Source organism: Trachypithecus francoisi, unplaced genomic scaffold (genome assembly GCF_009764315.1).
Source record: "Trachypithecus francoisi isolate TF-2019V2 unplaced genomic scaffold, Tfra_2.0 Lachesis_group13, whole genome shotgun sequence".
Classification (NCBI taxonomy): domain Eukaryota; kingdom Metazoa; phylum Chordata; class Mammalia; order Primates; family Cercopithecidae; genus Trachypithecus; species Trachypithecus francoisi.
Window position 1 is genome coordinate 1,393,055 of NW_022681458.1, and position 18,572 is coordinate 1,411,626.

Consider the following 18,572-nt stretch of genomic DNA (forward strand, 5'->3'; position numbering starts at 1 on the left):
TAACTCCACTTCTAGGAATGTATTCACAGAGAGATGCAAGGACGATGAAGCATGTACTTCGGCAGCTATTCACTGTTGCAGTGTGGAGTGGGGACAGCCCCGGAACCACTCAGCCTTTCTCCAGAGGGGCCAGGTTGAATGAAGCATGTTCACATCACAGAACACTGGGCAGTTGTAAAGAGGAGGGAGAAATATTTCTACACACTATCATATGGTCATCTCCAGGATATATTTGTAAATGAAAAAAAGCATGCTTATGTACATATAGACAATTTATGCGTTTTTAGATAGAACCATCAGCTTGTATGTTTTACAAATGGAAATATAAGCCACAAAATTTGCTTTAAATTAAACTATTACCTGTAGGAAACAGATGGAAATGGGGTGATGGGATGGGGTGGACTTTTGTGACCATATCTTGGTTTCTAGATTTGGATTTAGAATCATGTCAAATGTTTGTGTAATTACTTAATTAAATTAATTTGTAAAAGGAATTCTGAAAATTGAAAGCAAAATTAAACTAACTGACTTGCATTATGGGTTGACCATATGACCCTACCAAACTCTTCCAAGGGATTTTAAAATCCAGTCATTTGGATGTATAGCCATATAGCCTGACAACAAAAAAGAATGGCAAAAGAAGTTTTCATTATTTTAAATAATCATTTTCCAAATAATTTTAAAACACCGTTTTGTCTGTATATTGACATAACCCAAGGACTTTAAAAGTATCTAAAAATAATTTTAAACTATTTTCAGTGGTTATACTGTTGATGGTAGTGTTGGTAAAGTCATTTTGAGAATATTGTGTTACAGGATAAAACAAATGAATAACTATGTTGGGTATTGTTTGAGATTTTTGGGTGGGAGAAAGGAGATGCACATGTATTATCAGTAAGATTAAGTAAAAACTATGTAAATCTTAATTTAAATAGAAAGTATCAGTTTGTACTCATAATGTGTCTTTCAAAAAAAAAAAAAAAAGCCTTAGTTCTGTCCACTGACAAGGCCTAAAAACCATGACAAATCCAGTAACCACAAGCACACCTAACACCCAGACTGCGGTCTCTAAGTACCATTTTTCTTGAAGAGGAAGAGGGGCTCTTGGAGAGAAGTGTGTGCTGTTGAATCTGGGTTAGGAAATGTCTAAGATAATCCTGGATATGCCAGAGAACAAAGTATCTGTCAAAGGTTATGAGGGCAGTGCCAAAGGGGCTCAAGAGTTAAATGAAATAGGCTAGCACTGGACGAAGACAGGAAGATTTGAATATCAATAAGGATAATAATTTTAATAAAAGGGAACATCAAAAAATGTTAAACTCATGAATTCATAATTATACCTTAAAAACTCATTAGTCATTCTTGAAAGACGCCAGGAAAACAGTTCATTATTTTATAAATGAGGAAAGAAGGGAAAGAATCAAGCATTTACCTTGCCTTTCCTAAGCAAACTGTACCTCAACCTGACCAAAGAGTTAATGAAGGAACACTTCTTTTTATAGATACATTTCTGCTAATAAATAATGAAGGAAGACAGAAGTAGAATATCACTACTTTGCAAACCCTGATGGATGAATGAAACTAGCATTAGGGCTAATTATCTATTATTTTAGTTGTGCATTGTCAGTTACCTATTGCTACATAAAAAATTACCTCTAAAATGAGAAGATTAAAACCACAGAGTTTTATCTCCCAGTTCCCGTGGGTCAGGAATTCGGGCTCTGCCAAACTGCGACCTCTGCTCAGGGTCTTTCACGAGTCTGCAATCCAGGTGTCAGCTGGGGCTGCAGTTTCATCAGAAGGCTCAGCAAAGAGGAGATTCACTTCCAGCTTCCCCAGGTGGCTGTTGGTCGAATTTCATTCCCAATGGGCAGCTGGCCTGGGGACCCCAAGTCTCCCCTAGTTCCTGCCCTCAGTTCCTTACTGGCCATGACTCTTCACAGGGCAGCACACAGCATGGCATCTGGCTTCCCCCAGAGCCAGCGAGAGAGAGTATGCATCCAAGACAGATGCCATGGTCTATTTCAACCTAATCACGGAAAAGACAATGCATCACTTTTTTTTTTTTTTTAACTGTATTGTTTGTTGTAAGTGAGTAAGTCCAACCACCCTTACAGGAGGGAACTGCATGACATCAGGAGGCAGGAATCACCCACTGGGGGTCTCTTGGCAGCTTCCTGCCACATTCATGATCATCGGTGGCTGCCGGCCTCACAAAGAGAGACCACCAGACATCATGAGCCCCCTGGTAGAAATGCATGCCCCGCTGCTGAAGTGGGCTTGCCGAAAAACCAGAACTCTCACCTGAATCTGGTGAAGTATCCGGAGCTGACTAGCAGCCGACAGGAGATTGGCAGGCATGCGAACTCCAGCCACGCAGGCTGGAAAGTCCAGTCCGCAGGAAGCTGCACAGGGCAAGAGACCCAGGAGGGGAATGGAGAGACGGAGGAGGAAGCTGCCAACTAAGAGTCCAACAGGTATGTCGGCCAGGCGACTGCGTGGACCTTGTGTGCATCCCGTGGAGCCACTGCTGTCGAGGTTGGGACCACAAGCAACGGCAGGTCACCCTCAGGCCTATATGCACGACTGCAATAGTGCAGGCAAGAGGCAAACGGAAGGAAAACGGTGCCGACTCCTCCGTGTCCCATTTTTGCTCCTCGGATGACATCAGGCAGATGGGGAGATGATCTCACTGCCAAGGAGGCGAAACAGAAGGCTCAAACAAAAGGATCTGGCCTGGGGAACCATGGAGGAAGCTAAGAGTGGAAAGTGCTGCCTGCGGCAGGAGGGCCGCTCCTCCTGTGGGGCCGGCTGGCAACGTCTGCGGTTGGGCCTAAATGATCACACGGGATTTTGGCCTGGAGCCAGACTCCTCAGATCTAATTCAACCAAATAAGCTATTTTTAAAAATGTATAAGGTGGGAATTGAGCCTCATCTCCCTTCCCTGCTGCAAAACTCCATTGTGGTAGCCTCCGTCGAATAAAGTCTACCTTATTGTTCTCTAAAAAACTGTAGAAGGAGGAGGGAAAATGTAAAAATTAATTCCTGTTTGTTGCAATTAAGGAAGGGTTCATTTTTTAGCTAGACATGATAACGGTTATTGTGCTCATGTGTTTTTAAAAAATCCTTATCTTTTATTCACGTGGCCTTTTTTGTAGACAGAAGGATATGATGTCAGGCACTTATCTCAAAACATTTTGAGCCCATAGATGGAGTGTGGTGCAGCAACATCAGTTGTGACTTGGCTCTTGCCACAGGTGGGATGATGGGCACAAGGGGTTATCATACTTCTGCTTACTTCAGTCTGTTTGAACATTTCCTAAATAAAAGGTCAAAACCAAAGGTGGTCAAACACCCCGCTGCTAGTCCGCAGAACGCGTGGGAGTGTGTTGCGGCCTTCTCCTTTAACTCCACCGCAGTGAGGTGAAGACGCGGTTTCCTCGCTGGCCCTGACATGAATGATCCCTAAGCATCATGGGCAGAGGAAACAGACAGAGAAGGGACTCATGGGCCCACGTGAGCCTTAGAGAGGACTCGGCAAGGGGGTCTTGGGCACTATCTGAGCAGGAAGGCAGTGTGCTGGGGCCTCGTGAGCCCTGGGGAGACTGCACTTGGGCTCGCAGGGCCTGGTGTGGTGCTGCAACACAGCTTCTCCCTCGCCTGTCCACGTGTATGTGTACACACACACCCCAGCACATGCATATACATATACACACAGACACATGTAAACATACACACATGCACATATACAACACACATGCACACACACAAAAACAGTCACATCACACAAGCATTGCATACACACATGCACACATGCATATAAACACACAGATACACATGCAAATACGTACACATACACACAAGCACACACGTATACATATATGCACACATGTATACATATATACATACACATCTATACACACACACATATATAGATACTACCTATACATACACAAGCACACACACAATTATGCATCTATATGCACACATGTATACATATATACACATACATATATGTCTATACACATACACCTAGATACTACATCTACATACATAGACATACACATACACACATATACATATATATGCACACACATATACACATACAACATACACATGCACATGTGCACATACACACACATATACACACATTCTGATAAGCTACATCATTGGAGGGGCCTCTGAGTGGAGGGATAGGACTGTCAGCCCACATAAGCCCAAGCCAGGAGCATAGCGGTGCCATGTCAACCACGCCTACCTGGTCCCTCCCTACAGGAACTCCCACAGAGATGGACACTGGCCAGGAAGTGCCCACGCTGGGTTATGAGCCCCCTTCCACATGGGCAAGGGGAGAACTGGGAGAGCAGAGGCCTCCTCGGGACCAGGGGCAGGCTTGTTCCATCGGCTCATGTGCGTGCCAGTCTTTGTACCCTCAGCCCCAAACCCATGCTGCACAGGCAGGGAAACCAAGGCCTGGGGGCCAGGGGTTGGCTCAAGTCCCTGGGAAGTCTGATGCGAGGAGAACTGGAATGGTGATGGTGAGGGTGAGGCTTAAGGTGACATCTGGCATTGGCTAAAGAGTTGTTTGGATCAGAGGTACATTTGGATTAGGGTTAGGATTTGAGTTAAGGTTAGGATTAGGGCTAGAGGTAGAATTAGGGTGAAGACTAGAGTCAGGGTTAGGGTTAGAGCCAGGCTGTGGTCAACATGAGGCTTATAGTTAGGGTTAGGGTTGCAGTTGGAGTTAGGGTTTTGGTTAGGGTTAGGGTTAGGCTTAGGGTTAGGGTTGGAGTTAGGTTTAGGGTTTGGGTCCATATGATGCATGGTTAGGATTAGGGTTAGGGCCCACATGAGGCATCATTCATTAGGTTTAGGGTTCGGGATATGGTTACAGTTGTAGTTGGTGTTTGTGTTACGGTTAGGGTTAGGGTTTGGGTTAGGGTTAAGGTTGGTTTGAGTTAGAGTTAGGGTTTTGGTTAGGTTTGGGTTCGGGTTCAGGTTAGGGTTGGGATGAATTAGCGTTAGGGTTAGAGGTTCGGTTAGGGTTTGGGTTTGGGTTTGGGTTAAGGTTCGGGTCCACATGAGGTTTAGGTTATGGTAAGCATTAGGGCTGGGGTCCACATTATTTATGGTTCTTTATGGCTCGTTATGGTTTACTTGGTGTTCTGTCACTTTAACCACCTCTTGAGATTCTTCACTCCTTGTCCAGGGCCTCTGCTACACACCTGCACTCAAATGCACACCCTCCGACACTCCCCTCTTCACCCTCACAGTGCCAGGTGGGTGTTCCCGTGTCCTGATGTCCTCTCCGCTCATCCCTCATCTTGAACGCCTGGTCAGTGTCTCGTCTCCACTCCTCCTCCTTCTGGGTGGCCTACAGTGCCTTCTGTCCCCGCACTTCACCTTCTCCCATTCAGCGTATCTTCTGGAGTTCTTGTTTACTGAGCGTCCCAGCTGGGCCCTGAGCTATCAGGCTCTGCCCCACTCCTCATCTGGGGTTACTGAAGGTCTGCACAGCTCATGTTACAGTTGAGGTTGGAGTTCCAGGAATTGCCACGGATGAGACTGATTGCTCAGCTTCTGTGGTTGTGCAGAGCCTCTGCTGTCTGCAGCTGAGGCTGGGTTATGTCCATGCCCCTGGGAGGTCGGGGATAGTGTCTCTGTGAGCACAGCTCCCACAGCAGGACTCTGGAGAACCATCACCAGGAGGCCTTGCATGCTGGGATGTGGAGCCCACCCACGGCCACGGGTCTCACCCACACTCTGACCTCCCTAGACCTGCCCTTCCCCTTCTTCCTCTGGAGAAGGTTGGATTTGATCAGCTGCTTGCCTCCTCCTGAGGCCCCGCTGGCTGCCAAGCCCTGTTGAAGAACCGTGTGCTGGCTCAGGCCAGTCTTGCAAATTCCTCTGAAAGAGAAGTTCCCACTCACAGAGTCCATTTCCTCACAACCCCTCAGGGTCCACCTGCTAAAATTTGGATCCCACCATGGTCAGCCCACCAGAACCTCTCACTGAGGAGGTGAGAGCCCTTTGGACTCCCATGTCCCTAGAGCCCAGAGCACAGCTGACAGGTAGCACCTCCACGCATCCACCAGCAGCTTTTGGCCAAGTCAATGAGTCCCTAGTCCTTTTTTTTTTTTTTGAGACGAGTTTCGCTCTGTCGCCCAGGTTGCAGTGCAGTGGTGCAATCTCCGCTCACTTCAAGCTCCGCCTCCCGGGTTCACACCAGTCTCCTGCCTCGGCCTCCCAAGTAGCTGGGACTACAGGTGCCTGCCACCAAACCCGGCTAATTTTTTGTACTTTTAGTAGAGATGGGTTTCACAGTGTTATCCAGGATGGTCTCGATCTCCTGACCTCAAGATCTGCCCGCCTCGGCCTCCCAGTCCCTAGTCCTTTTTAAAAATTGTTTTAATAAGAAGGTGAGTAGATCTAAATGAACACTAATCCACCCACCATGAAGGTGAGGAACAGAACTTAAGATGATCTCTGAGGCCCCCTTGCACCCTGCCCTGAATCACCCTTGTGTCAACACCCCAGAAGTAACCACAAAGCCACTTCCTCGTGTGGCCTCCATGACACACACTTCCTTGTTTTCCTCCTTCTCTGGCCCCTCCTTTCATCTCTACTGTCCTGCATTTGGGTCCTTAAAATGTTGGGGCTCCTCAGGGTTTGGTCCTGGACTCTTCTTGTCCCATCGCACATTCTGCAACCACAGACTACCGTGTTCCCATTCATTCAATAATCACCCCTCCGCCCTTTACCCCTAAAGCCAGCTCTAGCCCCGGCCACAGCCCTGAGCTCAGGACCTTGTAAGGCAATGCCTACCAGGTATCTCCTCTTGGATGCCTCAGAAGCACTTTAAATGCAACTAGTCCAAAACTGACCACATCATCCAGCCCTTTCATCACTCCCCAAACTAATCTTCCTTCAAAGTTCTCCATCTCAGAGAGCGGTTCCTCTTGTTACCCATGCCAGATACATCAGTGTCATTTTGGAATCTTTCTCTCCCTCATCCCTCCTATATCCAATCAATCATGAATAAGTTAAATATGCATATCATAAACCCTACTGCAACTAATGAAATGATAAAACAAGGAAGTATAATAGTCAATAGAAGAGATAAGTGAAATACAAAATAGTTAACTAATCTAAAAGAAGGCAGAAAAAGAGGAGGGAAAATGGGTACAAAGAACAGAGGAGATGAATAGGAAGCAAATAGCAGATGGTAGGTTCAAACCCAACCACATCAACCATTACATTAAATGTGACTGAGATAAACAACCCAGTTAAAAGACAAAGATTATTGGCCAGGCACGGTGTCTCATGCCTGTAATCCCAGAACTTCGTGAGGCTGAGGTTGGTGGATCATTTGCGGTCAGGCGTTTGAGACCAGCCTAACCAACACAGGGAAATCCTCGTCTCTACTGAAAATACAAAAACAAACAAACAAACAAACAAAAAACAGCTGGGCGTGGTGGCACATACCTGTAATCCCAGCTACTCAGGAGGCTGAGGCATGAGAATCACTTGAACCTGGGAAGTGAAGGTTGCAGTGAGCAGAGATTGCGCCACTGCATACTAGCCTGGGTGACACAGTGAGACTCCATCTCAAAAAAAAAAAAAAAAAAAGGCTGAGCACAGTGGCTCATGCCTGTAACCCCAGCATTTTGGGTGGTCAAGATGGGCGGATCATGAGGTCAGGAGATCGAGACCATCCTGGCTAACACAGTGAAACCCTGTCTCTACTAAAAATAAAAAATAAAAATAAAAAAATTAGCCGGGCATGGCGGCGGGTGCCTGTAGTCTCAGCTACTTTAGAAGGCTGAGGCAGGAGAATGGTGTGAGTCCGGGAGGCGGAGCCTGCAGTGAGCCAAGATCATGCCACTGCACTCCAGCCTGGACAACAGAGCAAGACTTCATCTCAAAAAAAAAAAAAAAAAGACCAAGTTTATCAAACTGGATTTTAAAAAGCAAGAAGTGGCCGGGCATGGTAACTCACACCTGTAATCCCGGTGCTTTGGGAGGATAAGGCAGGAGGATTGCTTGAGGCCAGGAGTGTGAAACCAGCCTGAGCAACATAGTGAGACTCCACCTCTATAAAAAGTTAAAAATGGCCGGGCGGGGTGGCTCATGCCTGTAATCCCAGCACTTTGGAAGGCCAAGGCAGGTGGATCACGAGGTCAGGAGATCGAGACCATCCTGGCTAACACGGTGAAACCCCGTCTCTACTAAAAATACAAAAAATTAAATTAGCCAGGTGTGGTGGCAGGCGCCTGCAGTCCCAGCTACTTGGGAGGCTGAGGCAGGAGAATGGCGTGAACCCAGGAGGCGGAGCTTGCAGTGAGCTGAGATCCGGCCACTGCACTCCAGCCTGGGTGACAGAGCAAGACTCCATCTCAAAAAAAAAAAAAAAAGTTAAAAACTAGGCTGGGTGCAATGGCTCAGCCTGTAATCTCAATGCTTTGGGAGGCCGAGGTGTGTGGATCACTTGAAGTCAGGAGTTTGAGTCCAGCCTGGCCAATATGGTGAAATCCCACCTCTACTAAAAATACCAAAATTAACCAGGTGTTGTGGCACACACCTACAATCCCAGCTACTGCCTGTAGTCCCAGCTACTTGGGAGGCTGAGGCAGGAGAATCACTTGAACCGGGGAGGTGGAGGTTGCAGTGAGCCGAGATCATGCCACTGCACTCCAGCCTGGGTGACAGAGCAAGACTCTGTCTCAAAAACAGAAAAAAAATGTAAAAAACTTAGCCACGTGTGGTGCCACATGCCTGTAGTCCTAGCTACTTGGGAGGCTGAGATAGGAAGATCGCTTGAATCCAGGAGTTTGAGGCTGCAGTGAGCCCTGATGGTACCACTGTATTCCAGGCTTAGTGACAGAAGAAGACTCTGCATCTTAGGGGGAAAAAAAAAAAAAAGCAAACAGTGATAATATGCTGTCTGCCTGATATAATATATACTTTAAATATAAAGAAAAGTTAAAAGTAACAGAATGAAAACAATGTAAAAGAATGGAAAAATTTATAAAACGCAAGCATTAATTATAAGAAAGCAGGAATAGAAATATTAACATCAAAGTAGACTTTAGTACAGGGAATATTCCAAAATATGAAAAGGGACATTTCATGGCCGGGCGCAGTGGCTCACGCCTGTAATTCCAGCACTTTGGGAGGGTGAGGTGGGCAGATCATGATATCAGGAGCTTGAGACCAGCCTGGCCAAGATGATGAAACCCTGTCTCTACTAAAAATACAAAAATTACCCAGGCGCAGTGGTGGGCACCTGTAATCCCAGCTACTCAGGAGGCTGAGGCAGGAGAATCACTAGAACCCAGGAGGCGGAAGTTGCAGTGAGCCGAGACTGCGCCACTGCATTCTAGCCTGGGTGACAGAGCGAGACTCTACCTCAAAAAAAAAAAAAAAGGATATTTCATATGAAAAAAGGGTCAATTCATCAAGAATATCTAACAATTCTAAATGTGTGTGTACCTAAGTACCAAGAATCCAAAAAATGAAGTAAACTAAGAGAACTGAAAGGATAGACAAATTCACGATTGTGATCGGTTATTATGACACCCTCATCTCAGTAACTCACAGAACAAGTAAACCAACAATTAGTAAGAATATGACAGCCTTGAGCAACACCAATCATCTTATCCAAACTGATGTTTATAGAACACTATGCCCAATGACAGCAAAATATATATTCTTTTCAAGTGCCCATTGAACATTTTCCAAAATAGGCCATATGCTAGGCCATAAATTAAGCCTCCATAAAATTAAAAAGATTTAAGTTATACAGAATATGTTCTCTAACTACAACAGAGCTTAATTAGAAATCAATAGCAACAAGGTATAAGACACCTAAAGAATGCTCAAATATTTGAAAATTAAACAACACGTTTATAAATAACTCAGGGATCAAATAAGTAATCAAGGAGACATAAGAAAATATTTTGAACTAAATGATTATAAAAATGCAACTTACCAATATTTGTGAGATACAGTTAATGTCATGCTTAGAGGAAAATCTGTAGCTCTAAGTGCTCGTGTTAGGAAAGAAGAAAGGTCTAAAATCATTGATCTAAGATTCCACTTTGAGAATCTAGAAAACACCACCACCAACAACAAATGAAACCCAAGTAAGTAGAAGAAATAAGAAAGAGTGAAAATTTGATGTGCTAGGGGAAAAGAAAACAAAGAAAATCAATAAAACGGAGATTGCTTATTTGAAAAGATAAAAAACTGATAAAGTTCTGGCTAGATTGATCAAATAAAAAAAATCCACAAATTACTAATATCAGGAATGAAAGATGAGACATCCCTTCAGATACTACAGACGTCAGAATAACAAGAATATTATTAAGAACTTGATGAAATTACATTTGACCACTTCGATGAAATGGAAACATTTATTGAAAGTTACAACTTGCCACAATTTACACAAGAAAAGTAAAATTTAACTAGCTTATGTCTATTAAAGTTGTTGAATTCATAATTTGAAGCCTTTCTACAAAGAAAATACCTCCCCCAGATGGTGTTACTGATGAATTCCATCAAACACTTAAGAATAAAATAACACCAATCTTAATCACATCAGAAAAAAGGAGAAACACTTGCCAGCTCATTTTCTAAGTCAAGTTTTACCCCTGTACCAAAACTGGACAAAGATATTACAAGAAAAGAAAACTACAGGCCAATATCATGCAAAAACACAGACATAAAATCTCTAATAAAATATTAGCAAATCAAATCCAGCAATATATAAAACAAATAATACATCATGAAAAAAGCATGCAAGAAATGAAAGGTTTATTTTAGCATTAGAACATCAATTAATAGAATAAATGATAAAATGTATATAGTTATCTCAATAGATGCAGAAAAATATTTGACAAAATGCAACATCCATGAATGATAGAAACTCTCAGCAAACTAGAAATAGAAGGAAACTTCCTCAATATGATAAAGATCACCTACAGATAAACTACAGGAAACTTCAAGCTGGGAAATGATAAAAGACCAAACTTTCTCACCATACTCAGAAACAAAGGCAGTGACTCTCATGCTTCTATTAAAAATGGTATTGGAGGTCCTAGCCAGTGAAAATAAGGCAAGGGAAAAAATGCAGATGGAAAAGGAAGAAGTAAAACTACCTACTGTCACATGTGACATAATCATGCATGTAGAACATTCAGCTTGGCACAGTGGCTTAGGCCTATAATCCCAACATTTGGGGAGGCTGAAGTGAGAAGATCGCTTGAAGATAGGAGATCAAGACCAGCCTGAGCAACATAGCAAGACCCAATCTCAACAAAACATATAAAAATTAGCCAGGCATGATGGTGCACACCTGTAGTCCTAGCTATTTGGGAAGCTGAGGTGGGAAGATCACTTGAGACCAGGAGTTTGAGGCTACAGTGAGCTAAGATTGCATCACTGTACTCCAGCCTGGGCAACAGAGTGAGCCTGTCTCAATTAAAAAAAAAAAAAGAAGAAGAAGAAGAAGAAGAAGAAGAGCAGGAGGAGGAGGAGGAGAAAGAAGAAAAAGAAAATCCTAAGGCAGAAGAAAAAGAAGAGGGGGAAGGCAGAGGATTGGGAGAAAAAGAAACTCCTAAGGCATTTACCAGGAAAGAACAAAAGAAGCAAAAACACTATGAACTAATACATGCATTATCAAGGTTACAGGATACAAGATGAATATACCAAAAAAACGCATTTCTGTATACTAGCAAAAAACAATTGGAAAATAAAACTAAAAATACAATACCATTTACAAGCATTGGAAAGCAAAGTACCTAGGCACAAGTGGAAAACGTGTATGCTTAAAGTTACAAAATATCGCTGAGAGAAATTAAAGAAGATCTAAATAAATGGAGAGGGTTCAGCCTAGTGGCTGAAGCCTATAATCCCAGCACTCGGGGAGGCCAAGGTGGGTGAATTGTTGGAGTCCAGGAGTTCGAGACTAGCCCGGGCAACATAGTGAAACCATGTTTCTACTAAAAAACAAAAATGCAAAAAAATAGCCAGGTGTGGTGATGTGTGCTTGTAGCCCCAGCTACTCAGGAGGCTAAGGTGGGAGAATCACCCAAGCCCGGGAGGTTGAGGCTGCAGTGAGCTGAAATCCTGCCACTGGACTCCAGCCTGGACAAACAGAGTGAGATCCTGTCTCAAAAAAATATATAAATTTAAAACAATTAAAAATAAATAAATGGATGGGTATACCATGTTCATGGATTGAAATATGTCAGTTCTCCTAATATTGATCTACGTGATCAATCCAATCAAGCATCAAGCATCATGCTCTATTGGTTTTGCTTCCTGGGTATACCTCAACACTAGCCTAATCTCTTGGTGTCCATCACCTCCCACCTAACCCAGGACACCACCTTAATGTCTGCAGCAAACTTTTAGTTGGTCCTCTACTTCCAATTCATCCTGAAGACCAGCCAGAGAAAGATTTCAAACATATGTATGTCAGGTCCTGCTTTAAACTGCGTAGTGGCTCCCCATTGCCCATGAGATAAGACTCAGGCTCCTTAAACAACACTCAAGGCCCCTGCTTACATCTCCAGCCTCAGCTATTGCCATATTCTCCAAGCCCATTCCCCGCACTGCAGGCACAGAGAGCTTCTTTCCATTCCCTGAGGGTGCCCAGCCCCTTTCCTGCCCTTGGCTGACCCTCAGCTGGTCAAGGAAACCCCCCCTGCCATTCTCCGCTGTTTTTCTATGAACCCCCTGTTTGAGTCAATGGATTACCTTTGTGCAGACGGTCCTCCCTAATGGATCATGAATGCCATGGGGGCAGGGGTGAAGGATGTCACGGCCACATCCACAGCTATCAGCAGTGTGCCTGCCACTCCACACATGTGCTTAGGAGGCATCAGGATGGAGGGACAGTGGGCAGCAAGATGGTGGAAAGTGATGTGTCCATGCTTTTGATGTCCTCATAGGGCTTAGAGGAGGAGCGATGAGCCCATGTCAGCTGCAACACAGAAACAGGCACACAATGCCACAGTGCCCAATGTCACACCCATCCAGGCCCCAGCCCAAGCCTGGCTGCTCCTTCCCTGGCAGATTCATAAAGGGACCAGGTGTCCCAGGCAGCTAAGGTGTCCCAGCCTGAGCCTTGACCTGGGTAAGGGACACTGCACATACCCCTGACGAAACCTCCTAAACCTCGTGCATGTTCCCTGGGAGCCCTGAGTGAGTCTTGTGGTCCTAGCCCAGACCTGAGGTAGTGCTGTCTATGTGGACACTGCATGTTCCCTGGGAGCCCTGAGTTGAGTCTTGTGGTCCCAGCCTAGACCTGAGGCAGTGCTGTCTATGTGGACACTGCATGTTCCCTGGGACCCCTGAGTTGAGTCTTGTGGTCCCAGCCTAGACCTGAGGCAGTGCTGTCTATGTGGACACTGCATGTTCCCTGGGACCCCTGAGTGAGTCTTGTGGTCCTAGCCCAGACCTGAGGCAGTGCTGTCTACGTGGACACTGCATGTTCCCTGGGAGCCCTGAGAGAGTCTGTGGTCCCAGCCCAGAGGTGAGGCAGTGCTGTCTATGTGGACACTGGCTCTACCTGCTGGGGATTAGGGAGGAATGGCCAGGGTTTGGAGGCAGCACTAATCAGACGGCCTACAGGCTATGGCCAGAGCCCTGCAGCCATGGTCTGAGCTCCCCAGGATGCTACGGAGAGCCGAGAGCTCTTGAGAGTCCCAGGCCAGCCTGCCCACCAAAGCCCTTGCTCCAAAGCAGAAAAGACCCTTCCTTGGGTGAAGCAGCACATCCAGGGCTTCACGGTGGGATCCAAAGGCCCCAAATCATCCCCAGGAATAAAATGATTCTTCCATTAGTTTCAAAAGGCAGCAAAACTAGCTTAAGTCTGGCAAAAATTAGGTCAAAACAAACAAAAAACAGCAAAACCAAATGAGGCCTCCCAAGGGACAGCAAGCAAGGCACAACCATGAAGAAAGCATAAGACCAGAGTTCAGGTCTGAACACCTTGGCCCCAGCCTGGCCGGCCGTATCCTGCGTCCTGCCCAGGCAGCCCTGCCCCAGCCAGCCCTCTCCCCGAGTACTGCTCCCAGGGCACAGGACCTCAGCACTCACCCGAGGAGCTCTGCTGCCCCCAAGGCTGGTCCAAGCCTGGAGGACTGTGAGAGAGATGGCGGAATCAGGACTGGGTAGGACACAGCTCCCGCCAAGGAGTCACCAACTGCTGTGCCTGGAGCTGGAAGTGACGACAGCAAGGAACCCAGGCAGGTGGTGTGGGGCAAAGTCCACGGGAAAGGCCAGGAAGGAGGTGCTCTCACAGGACACACCCAGTCCTGCCCACCCAGATCTGCCAGGGCCACCCTTTGTCCCCTTCCCGCCATGGTAGGGATACGGTCTTCAGCCCACATGCCCCACTCTGCAGGTCCACAGTATGGCCAGGGACCCCACAGCCCTGGACCCCATAGAAAGGCCAGGTCCTTCCTTCAAGCATTCCTGAGAGTTCTGGGTGCCTTGCCAGGGCTGGCACTGGGGAGACAGGATCTTATTTTTCAGGGGAGTTCTTGTTTGCCAGGACACAGGCCACTGGGAACTCAGCATGTGTGTAAGAGATGGGCCCTTCTGTGGATGACACGTTTATGTTCCCGAAATTCACATACTGAAGTCCTTATCCCCAAAGTGAGGAATGAAAAGGTAGGTGATGAGATCATGAAGGCAGAGGTGCCACGAATGGGATGAGTGCCCATATAAAATGGGCCCCAGGGAGTTCCCTCGCCCTTCCACCACGTCAGGACACAGGGAGAAGGCGCTGTCTGTGGACCAGGAAGCAGGCCCTCACCAGGGACCAGGTCTGCCAGTGCCTCGATCTTGGACTTGCAGTCTCTAGAATGGAGAGCAATGCATTACCCTTGTTTATGAGCTGCCCAGGCTATGGTGCTTTGTTATAGCAGCCCAAAGGAACTCAAAGAGGGGCCCCGCCAAGGAACTCAGGCAGGTGCAACGCCAGAAGAGCCAGGAAATCTTAATGGGGTGAGGAAACTCTTTGGCTTTCTCTATTTTTACGTAAACCAATAGCCTTGCAGCAAAACAAGTGGTCAATAGGAGACTGAGTGAGTGCTTGCCAGACAGCCGAGAGAGGCCGGAGAGGGCAGGAGTGCCGGACAAGGGCTCCCAGCTCCAGAGCACCCCTAGAGGCCCCTAGGTGAAACAGGCAGGGAAGCCTCACCGGGATCCAGGAGCAGGCATGCTGGTGCCGATGACAAGCTTGCTGATGGTCCAGGCAGAGCTTTCGGCTCTGAGGCTGACAGGGGACTGAGAGTTTCTAGGTGGCCTCCACCCCATAAGCAGAGCTGTGCAAGGAGCCCATCCAGGCCGGCAGCAGCCATTGCAGAGTCCACCCCAGCAGATGCTGAGAAATGTCACTGGGTGGCCTGTGGCCACTGGCCCAGAAAGCAGGAAAAGCCCCACAGCGCCCCACCCCTGCTTGCCTCCCTTCCCTCCTGACACCCCAGGAGTCTCCTCCAAGCTGTCAGGCCAAGGGTGTGTCTCCCTGCAGGTGTTTCCAGGGTTATGGTACACACGGCCACTGCTGAGAGGGTGCAGCCAGCAATGAGTAAATCTGGTGGCCAGGAGGTGTGAGCCGGGGCGGGAGCCCCAAGGGAAGGCCCATGGCTGGGCTGTGGGCAGCGTTCTTGGGGACGGCCTTTTCCCCAAGAATGCTATGGGGTAGCCTGCCTGGGGAGGTCAAGCCAGGCAGGGCACAAAGGCCAGGCGTTTCAGCCAGGTGGGGGCACCCTGGCTACCGACACTCCAGGCTTCTCCCTCACCAACCTCACCTCCTCCACCTTCCCTCCGAAATATCTTGCACCCAAATTCTATGTCTGTCTCTGCTTCTGGAGAATCCAACTCCCACTGGAGAAGAGAGTCACTAATTTGGGATTTGGAATTGGGTCACTCACGGCCCATGGGAAATGAGGACCCAACACTGGTCAGGGGAGACAGCTGGCACCTGGCACAAAGTGGTCGTGCTGTCCAGTCCATTTGTGAAACTGGTTCCAGTGTCCAGTGGGAAAGCTGAGGAAGGGGGTGTGCTGGGGGGCCCAGCTGCTGTGTTTGATGAACGCACAGACACGAGGGGGCTCCAAGGAGGAAGCCAATAAGGCGCAGGTGGCTGAAGCCTCACTGAGGTGCCCGGCTGGAGTTCAGAGAAGCTGGGCGGGGGCGCAGCACCCCCAGCTCCTGACCAACACCTAGCCAAGGCCAAGGCCCCATCTGGAGAACCCAGGACCCTGGACAGGGAGGAGGCCGTGCATGGTGCCGGAAGGTTTCACTCTAGCCTCTCAGGAAGCTTCTGAGCCTGCAGAGAGACGTGGCCCACCCCTCGCTCCTCCCCCGTCAGGCCCTGGCCCCCTTGGGTGCTAGGGCTCTGATCGTGTGAAGTGTCAGCAACATCCAGTGACCAGGGAGTGGGCTGCAGGCCCAGCCAGCTCGGGGCACGGGAGGGGGCTGCAGGCCCAGCCAGCTGGGGACAGGAGGCAGGAGCACTGGTAGGACTGGGTGCTGAGGTGCCTGATGGGGAAGCTGAGGCCTAATGGCAGTGTCCAGAGACACAGGGTTTGACACCCTGGCAAGGCCCCTGGAGGTGGAGCAAACCTGGAGATTCCCAGCAGCACAGGCAACACTTCCACTTTTGCTGGGCAGGGTGGAGACGTCACAACCGCTGTGGCTGGCGGAGGGTGGGCGTAGACGTGTGTGTGGTGGGAGCTGCCAAGCACTGGTTCCCTGGGAAAACCAAGGTCACGCCGTTCACTTGTGCCATGCTGGCTAACGGGGAGTGGCAGTTGTGCCACAGGAGGCTGGCGGGAGTGGCAGCGGTGCCACAGGAAGCTGGTGGCAGGAACCACCATCACAGGGTTTGGCGCACCAGGGGCAGAGGGCATCAGACCTCTACACGGCAGAGGCCAGGAGACGATCATGAACACAGTGGAAGGGTGCCAAGGGGCCTGACTGCAGGGCTTATAGGATGGCAGCAGAGCGAGGCAGGGGCCGCCAGCGAGGGCAGCGCTCAGGTGGAGCCAGCAGTGGGATCCAGGAGGACCGAGGGTGGTCACTCCACTGAAGAGCCCCAGTTGGGCCCACACTGCCCGAGTTGGTTTTCAGCCCAGGTACCTGTTGACTGAAGAGGTGGCCAGGCCTGCAAGATGGACACTCCCCCATCGGCAAATGTGCATGACAACGACTTCCCCAGGGACTATGTGCACCGGGGAGAGAATGTCCAGACATCTGGGAGCCACTGAGCACACAGGCAGAGCTGACGCTGGTCCCCAAGAGTCACCACGGCTCCATCACAGTGGGACACATGACAGGCAGTTAATAATGGAGTCCTGCCCTGGACCAGCTCACATGAGCCTACAGGGCCTACAGGCCCACCCGGGGCCAGATCCTGGTCTCTGAGCCTGTGACAGATTGACACCTGGGGAGTGGCCGACATCTTTGTTGCATCTTTGGGGTAGAGATGGCCGTGGGAAGGCCAAGAGGGACACTAGAAGGCCAAGACTGCCCCCTCCTGCCCGGGTCCCAGAGCAGCCATGGCATGTGGAGAGAGGGTGGTGGCCCTGCTGCCTCTCCATTTGGTTCAGTGTGGCCCCGTGGTGGGATTCCTGGAGGGCCACGTGGCAAGTGCACACACGGCTGAGGGGCAGCCCAGTGCCACAGGCCCTGGAGGCCCACGTACCCAGGGTTGGCCATCAACTGGACGAATATGCCATGGATGATCAGAAACTGCTCACATTCCTATGGAATTTGTATGGAACGGACAAAGGCATTTGCCGTTTTTCCTGGGGCCTCTGCCATAATATAGGACGGAGAGACCAGCTGGCCGGACGCCCTGAAAGCACTGCACTGATCCACGACCTTGACGACAGGATGCTGATGGAGTCGGAGCAGGAGGCAACCAGGGACGAACAACGCCAGGCCGGGGCCTGCTGCACCGGAAATGTTCAGGTTGGCTGGGGGTTAGAGGCCTGCCAGGCTTTCCCTCCAATTGCATCTGGCACCTCCCATCAGAAGGAAGTACAGGGCCTCAGGGGTCTCTGCAGGCTCCACAGGGAGCCTTTTCCACACCCAGGAACATGGTTCCAGCTGGTAGACCAGATGGCCAAGGCAGCCAGGTAGAGTGGAGCCAGCCCGCACTGGAGAGACGATGGGCACCAACCATGGCCCCTAGAGTCACGGAACCCTGCGCTTTCCAGGCCTCCTCTCAGGCGATGGCCCGGATGCGGGAAGCAGGTCCTGGCTTTGGACTTTGGGAAGAGCTGCTCAGCAGGCGGGTGTGGCCGCCACCATCAGGGCCTGCCTCAGGGACAGTGGCTCCTGAGGGCCTGGGGGGCAGGGATGCTCAACATAAAGGCCTGGCCGGCCCAGGTGGGGTTTGCTCCAGAACTCTTCCTGGGGTCCCCACCACAGTCTATCCTGACATGGACACAACCTCTGCAACTGTCTTCCCTTCGTAGGCACTGTCCCTGAGAAATACCTTGACCCACCCGTCCCACCTCAACCTGCACCATCAGACACCCTGCACAGG

General features: G+C 48.9%; 1 protein-coding gene across 2 annotated transcripts in view; it reads right to left on the reverse strand.

The window, feature by feature from the left end:
- GPR35 (G protein-coupled receptor 35) overlaps positions 1-14,443 on the reverse strand; it is a 28,826-nt gene extending 14,383 nt beyond the window's left edge. For both annotated transcript variants that reach the window (XM_033229620.1, XM_033229618.1), the window contains exons 1-2: positions 14,108-14,443; positions 12,764-12,989 (exon numbers count right to left, since the gene is read on the reverse strand). The gene's annotated coding sequence lies outside the window, so the exon portion shown is untranslated. The remainder of the gene's footprint in view (positions 1-12,763; positions 12,990-14,107) is intronic.
- Between the last annotated feature and the right edge of the window lie 4,129 nt (positions 14,444-18,572).